The sequence below is a fragment of the Octodon degus genome, unplaced genomic scaffold (assembly GCF_000260255.1).
Source record: "Octodon degus isolate 3935 unplaced genomic scaffold, OctDeg1.0 scaffold00027, whole genome shotgun sequence".
NCBI classification, from domain to species: Eukaryota; Metazoa; Chordata; class Mammalia; order Rodentia; family Octodontidae; genus Octodon; species Octodon degus.
Genome location: NW_004524603.1, coordinates 10,563,229 through 10,570,945, shown reverse-complemented (window position 1 = coordinate 10,570,945; position 7,717 = coordinate 10,563,229). Strand labels below are relative to the sequence as shown.

General features: G+C 35.9%; 1 pseudogene; it reads right to left on the bottom strand.

Annotated features, from left to right (window-relative positions):
• Positions 1-6,996: 6,996 nt before the first annotated feature.
• On the bottom strand, positions 6,997-7,653 carry LOC101562560 (annotated as a pseudogene).
• Between the last annotated feature and the right edge of the window lie 64 nt (positions 7,654-7,717).

Here is a 7,717-nt window from a genome sequence, read left to right as displayed (position 1 = left end):
CTTCCTTCCTTCCTTCCTTCCTTCCTTCCTTCCTTCCTTTCTTTTTTTCTTGTATTTCATACAGGGTCTCACTTTGCAGCTGTGGTGTAGTGATTCTTCTGTTTTCAGCCTCCCCAGCATTGGGATTACAGGCGTGTGTCATGACACTGGGGTTCAGTGGCCCGCTCAGCATGCCCAGGGGCATGGCTAGCATGGCATGTGGCGCTGGGTAGAACCCTGGTCCCTGTGCTTGCCTAAGCAGGCACTTCATCTGCTGAGCTGTCTCACCGGCCCTCATCTACTTTCTTGTGTTGGGATCATCCTCACATAAAAGTCTCACCTTTGACATACACACATGCACACACAAACACAAAGCAATCAAACTAATTGCTGTTTTTATGGAAAACAAAATATTGGACAAAACAAATGCTGAGACTGTCAAAAAGAATTTTATCTTCATGGAAGCAAAAAGTGTATTATTAAATAAGAATACATAGATGCTTTTAAAATTCTAAGTTTCTGAGAAAATTTTCTAATTTATCATTTTTAGTAATTTGCTCTTCATTTGTACAGAGTAACTTTATGACTCTTCTGGTAGCTTTTATTGAGTAGATTATATTTTTATTCAATATTATGAAATAAATATATCTTCACAGGAGATACATTTTTCGAATTTATGCAAAAATACTGCTTGGTTTCCTGCCAAATTCCTTTAACGTTTCCCCATTAAAAATAATACTTGTAAATAGCTCAAAGGATTAAAGTGCCTGAAAGCAAGCACAGGGGATTTGGGGTTTGATCCCCAGGCCTGCTGTGCAGGCCCCGCCCCTGGGGCACACTGAGACAGCATTGGAGACTCCCAGCTCTTGGGAGGCTATAAACAGGTGGATCATTATGAGTCCAATCTAGTAGTGAGACCCTGAATACCCTGTAGATCCTTCCCTAAAATACAACAAAAAATAAAAAAGAAATAACAGTTGTCAGGATTTTAAAAATACTTTTTATGTTGTGAATGGTGTTTTCTTTTTTGCTTCTTTTGATAATTTAAAAAGTAATGAATGAATCATCTTTGACCTTAAAGTTTGATCAAACTCATCTGCTTAAGTCACCTCTCCTCAGACATTTTCTTTGGGGTAAGCTTTTCAAAAACAAATGATCTGCATTAATTTTTTAAATTTTAAACTGAACATTTTGGTTTTTCATGATCAGCCCTTATATTTTGTAATTTTCTAGGAGTTGGCTTATTTCATCTACTTCTTTTAGATAGCAGGGCACTGAGGTGGTCAAAACTTTCTCTTGCTTTTATATTTTATGATATGAATTGAAGTAAAATTGAGTTGTAATGAGCTCCCCGTGTTTGAAGTACCTGGTTCATAAATTCTGACCTGTATCTACCCCTTCGCTACTCATCACCACCGTCAAGGGAATAATTGTTTCTCCTGCTCCCCAAAGGTGTGCATCCTCAGGAGACTCGCTTGTCCATTTGGGGAAACGTCTAATGGTATTCTGACCGGCACTGTCTTGTACTTACAAACCAATCTGCGGAGAGTGCTGCCCTAACGAGACTGAGTTCATCAGTGTCTGTACATCACAAGAGCTTTCCCTTTATCCAAGTCCTCATCAGCACTGTTTGTAGTTTTCAGTGCACAAGTCTTGAAAATATTTTGTTAGATTTAGTCCTAAGGAACATTTTGTGATGTCACTATAATACATTTTAAAAATCTGATTTTTGATTTTTTGCTCAATTTACTTGTTAGCACCTAGAGTAGTTTTATAGATTCTCTGGTATCCTCAGTACAGCTATATTATCTCAAATAGCAATGGTTTTATTTCTTTTTCTCCTATTTTATGTTTTTTAAATGGCTTTACAACATAAGCCAGAACCTTCAGTACTATGTGAAATAGAAGCTGCAAGTGTGAACATCTTTGCCTTGTTCCCAATTTTACAGATACATGATTTAGTTACTTACTATTACATGTGATATTACCTATTCTCTATCAGTTTGAGGTGGATTTGTGCTGCTCCTGATTTGCTGAGTGCTCTTTTTCTTGCATCATAAATGCTTGCTGAATTCTTCCGATGCCTTCTCTGCATCTACTGAAGTATCTGTATGCATTTTTCTTTCATTCTATTAGCATGATGACTTACACCAGTAGGTGGTTTTTTCTTTTTTCTTTTTTTTGCAGAACTGGGGATTGAACTCAGGCCCTTGAGCTTGCCAGGGAAGCACTTATTCCACTGAACCATCACTCTGGCCCTACTGTTAGGTTTTTGAATGCCTCACCAACTTCACATTCTCTGGTAAATTGAACCAGTCACAAGTTCCTACTGACTAGGTGAAATAGCGGGTCAACCTTGTAATATTTGCAAAGGTTTTCTGCATCTACATTTATGAGCACTATTTGTGTGTCTTTTTGCTTATGTCTTTGACATTGGTGTTAATAACATTTTCCTTATTTTTTTCTTGAACTTAAAAAAATGCTTGTGTCAAACTTTTCTTTGAATGTTTGATAGCGTTAATGACTAAAGATGATGTGCACCTGACGTAGTCTTTTGGAGGTTTTTTTTTTTTTTTTGTGGGTCTGCTTTGGAAAGTGTATTATAGAAACTGGACAAGAATGCCTATTCTCCGGGTGTTGGGTACAGCGCATAAACTCGTGTCTAGCTGGATCATCATGTGGTTCTCATCTAATCTTTGCTGATGTTTCACTTAATTTTTCTGTTATTTGCTGAGAGAGTGGTATTAACGTTTTACCATGTCAATAGAGATTTCTATTTCTTGTTGGAACCCTTTCATCCCTTTAATTTGGAGTTCTTTTATTAGGAACACACATTTATAACTGTCAGAACTTTCTAATAAATTGCACCTGCGATGCTTACTGTTTTTCTTTATCACTGCCGTTGCACTTTGTATTGAAGTCTGTTGCATTTAATAATACAACCACTATTCTATCTTTCTTATTCTTGCAGTTATGCATAAATATGCTACATATATTATATACTTTCAAATTATTTGCATGTCACATTAAATAAAAGCATGTAATTGATTCTTTTTTATGTTCTCTGTCCATCTCTGCCTTTTGTAAAGTGAAATATTTAGATCAATAACATTTAATAAAAATGCTGCAATGGTAGGCATACTCTTCATTTTTCTCCTCTGCTTTTTTTTTTTCCTGTTTCCTATTCTTTGTGATGCTATTTTTCTGCCTCCAATCTTCTTAAGATTGCTTTGATATTTGAGACTGTTTGTGAATCCATATAACTTTTAGGAACAGGTTTTTTTTTAATTTCTGTTAAAAATTTCATTAGAACTGCAAGTGAGATAGCTCAGCAGACTAAACTCCTGCTTATGCAAGTTCAGGGACTGGGGCTCGATCCCCAACACGACATCCAATGATAGGCATTGTATTGAATGTATTTAATAAGTCTTCAATTTCAGATTTTATTCTCATATTGTAAAATTTCCATTTAGTTCTCTTTAATATTTTCTACTTTTATAGTTATGATTCCCCTTTTCCTTCAACTCAAGTATTTTGCTTTACTTCAGGGCTCATGTTTCTTTTTTATGTTTTATTTTTATTTAGTTAAATGTATTGGTAACATTTTAGATGTGTGTATTGAGCATACTTTTCATAGGGAGTTTGTCCCTGTAAGTGATGTATTTTAATTCCTCTTTTTTTCTAATCCTCTCAACTCACCTTCCCCCCCCCAAAAAAAAAGATTTTAAAAAAAGATTAAATGGAAACAAAGCAGGGCTCATATTTGTAATAGCTACTTAAAGAGTTTTTGTTTGCTAGTTCTAACAATTCGATTATCTTGGGGTTGTTTTTTTTTTTTTTTCTGTGAGAATGGCTTACCTCTATCTGCTTTTATATATGTTGAGTAATTTTGAGTTTTACCTTGTTTTTAATGGGGTGTTCTTATGTGGGCTAGAGATTTATCCCCAGGCCACTGGATAATGTTGCCATTTTTGTTTCAGTAGGCAAGCAACACAGCTTTGTTCAAGAACCTCTCTGTCATCCTGTATGTGGCTTTACAACCACAGGGAGACCATATTCTTATTTTGGTTTGGTGAGTCCATGCTTGTGTAGTTCAGGAAGAAGGTGGGTCTTTGTGACCTCACACCTACAGCGGGGAGGCATTCTCTCCTTTGCCTCTCAACTTTTAGACCGCGTCCCTTCTCTCCGAGCTCGTAGGAGCTTTCCCTGAGTCCACTTGCAAGAATGATAGAGATTTCTAGGGAAGAATCAGTGGAAGGGGCAGCGCTGCTCCAAGACTGTGTCCTGTTTCTGGGGAAGTTCATTTAAGGAAAAAAGCTCCGTGGAGTTCAGTCCCACGCAGGTTGAGTTCTCCCAGGTGGGACCCTTGCTAAACTTTCCTCTGCTTTATTTTGGCTATTTCTGAGATGTGTAGATGAAATCAGGAAGAAGAATGGAACACAGGAGATTCCACCACTGCGCATAGTCTTCTTTGGTCTTTTATATCCACCTGGTTACTCCCGACCTGTCAACGTTTGCCATAAGTCCCTTCTCAGCCTGCGATGGTTTTCACCCATGTCATCCTGCCTACAATGCAGAATTCATGTTTTCCAGGATACTTTACCGAGTCATGCTAAACAATACCTATTGGCCTCAAGCAGTAATTTTACCTCCCCTTCTAATCATTTATTATATAATCTAATTTCGAGCTATCATTTTTAATGCGCGTAAACCCACATCATTAATTAAAGTTTAAGAACACTGAAGGTAAATATACGATTATTTTGGTTCGATTTTCATAGCACAGCAGATATTTTTAGGTATATGTTAGTTGTTCCATAGATACAACAGACTTCTTAGAATTTGTAAAATCGTTTTCTGGTAAAATACCAGTTTTCTTAAGCTGGACACGGATCCAACGCCTTACAGTTAATCCTCTTTCTCTGGTACCTGCTGTGTCTTCCTTTTGAATTATTCTTGAAGAGTCAATGCAATTTTCCAAATGATAAAAATTAAATCAGTCACTCACCTTCAGCACCAGCTGTTTCAAGCAAATGAATGAAAATGTGAAGAAATAGTAGAAATGTCCAGGCTTATTATCATCTTGCTACAAAAAATTTACTTAAAAATCATAGAAAATAAATGATTGCATATATTTGAGATGTATAAAATATCACATGGAACTTGAAGGTAGAATTAACATAAATGAATAAATTATGAAGAGACTTGTCTTTGAAAGCTATGAAAATGAAGGCTAGTGGAAGTAAAAAATAAGCAAGTGATAGGTTCAGCTTTCTGATTTCAAAGCTGCAGAATAAAATATTAAAATTATGTGCATGAGAGATGACGTGAGACAACAGAGATGACTTTTATTTTAAAGGAATATTAGTGGTAGGTACAAAGCTACCATTTGGTGCTGACTGTATTCAGTGGATAGAGAATCATTTGATATATCACACTCTTTAAAAAATGTCTTAGAAAGATTCAGCAGTTCTGAAACGTCCTGTCTTGTCTTTTCTGTATGGATCCATAGATGAGATTGTGACAGACATGTCTGGAATGAAGAGAACATCATTTAGAACTTTTGGGTCAATTTGCTTATATAGAAAAGTAGTAAATTTTGTAAGACTTATGCCTACACAGTTACCTTTCCTGTGGATGCGGATGACTGAACCATTCGGGATGTGAACGGATCATGTGGACAATTTCTCTACTATGGATGCATTATTTCTAAGGTCAAATTCCATGGTACAACTGAAACTTTCACAGAAAAGAATTTCTGTGGCAGAGTTTCTGTGAGAAGTGCCCATTGTATAAAAATACTGCTTTTTGGTTACAAGCATTTCATATTTGATCACAGACAGCCTTGGGGATGGTCCCAATGGTGAAGAAAAGGGGACGTCAACACAGAACTAAGTACACAGTAGATGTTAATATGAAGTGGATCAGGAGATGTTCTTATAAGAAAATTATTTTTATCAAGGTCAGCTGTAGAGTACATTGAAAGTACATTAAATGCATATACTTTTTTGTAGCGTCTACAGGGTACAGACTGAATAAAAATATTTTCTGTGAATTTAGGAAGGATGCAATTTTTATCATCTTATATGAAAGAGATATTGTTTTGCCCAATAGATCTTTCAATAATGCCAGTCCTAGGTCTATCACCATGCATTAAACTAAAGTCAAAATGGATTAAAGATCTAAACATTAAAGTAGAGACACTAAATCTCCTGGAAGAGAAAGTAGGAGGAACTCTTGAAGACATAGGGGTAGGCAAAGAGTTCATGAACAGAAATCAAATCGCACAGGAAACAGTTGAAAGAATTAACAACTGGGACCTGCTCTTACTGAGAAGTTTTTTCAAGTCAAAAGAAATTACCAACAAAGTGAAAAGGCAACCCACAAATTTGGAAAACATCATGAAAAATAAGCACTCAGACAAAGGTCTGCTCTCTAGAATTTATAAAGAACTAAAAAACACTAGGGCCCTAAAATTTAAAGACCCAATCCAGAAATGGGCATCCCAGATGAACACATGCTTCTCAGAGGATGAAATTAAAGAAGTAAATAAATATATGAAAAAATGCTCCATATCACCAGCCATCCGTGAAATGCAAATTAAGAAAATTTGGTGAGTTTTTTTTTTTTTGTTATTAAATGTTTTGGTATGTAATGAACACAATTATCACAGGATTTGGACCTATATATAATGCACTTGAATTCTTTTTTTAAAACCCTTTACCCTCCTTTCCCTCTCACCTTTTCCCTTTCCCCATTTACAAAGGCTGTTTCCATTTTTCTTCTTTCTTTAAATTCTTTTCCCCTTCCTTCTCTCCTCTCCCTCATTTATTGCTTCCCTTTCCATTTGAACAAATTTTTCCTGCTTCCTAATTTCTGGCCTCTGTTTTGGTCATCATGTATCTATTTTTTAAAAGCTGTCTCTTTATTACTTAGGCTTATGTTGAAAATGGAAGCAAAATTTTCAATTGCTCTTAAAAATGTAAACAGTTAGTGAATTTACTGTTATGTCCCAAATCATCTACATACAAAGTGAGAGTCTGCCAGTGGACAGGCACTTCTCCAAACCTTAATGATATTATGAAGAATTGCAATTTCCTTGTTTGTTTTCTTCTCGAAGAAGTTAAGGCTTTCTTCTGTAGATATTCTGCTGGAAAAATGTAGTATCTGGATGGGTTTTTTATTTATTTTGAACTCTTGCTAGTTTGGCATCAAACTCCAGCTGTCGTTTGAGTATTTCATTTTGCTTTTCTTTTTCTTGGGTGACTAACTTTGCACTTAACTCTGACATTTCCATTTCCTTTTTTCTTTATTAGATCCTTGTGCTTTTCTTCACTTAATTCAACATTTTTCTGCACATCTTGCTAAAGTTTGATTATCTTATGTTCCTCCACTTTGATTTTCATTTCATGTGCAAGTCTGGTGATATTTTTCTTATGTTCCTGTTCTTGAGATTTAGGCTTTTCATTTGTCATATCAATATTTCCTTTCAATTGTTCAATATCACCTTTCAAATTCTGTTGATATTCAGTGGTTTGTTGTAGCCCTTTTATCATATAAGAAGAGTGGCACATTCTTTCTAAATGAGACTTCCTCTGTTTAGATTACTTTTAATAAACAAGTGGTCTTTTCAACTGAATCTCCCGTATGCTGCACCCCTCCCCCCACACACATACTGGCCTCTGTGATGTTCTTTTCTGTCTGTGAGAAATCCTTTGCAAGTCTGTCAACAGCACAC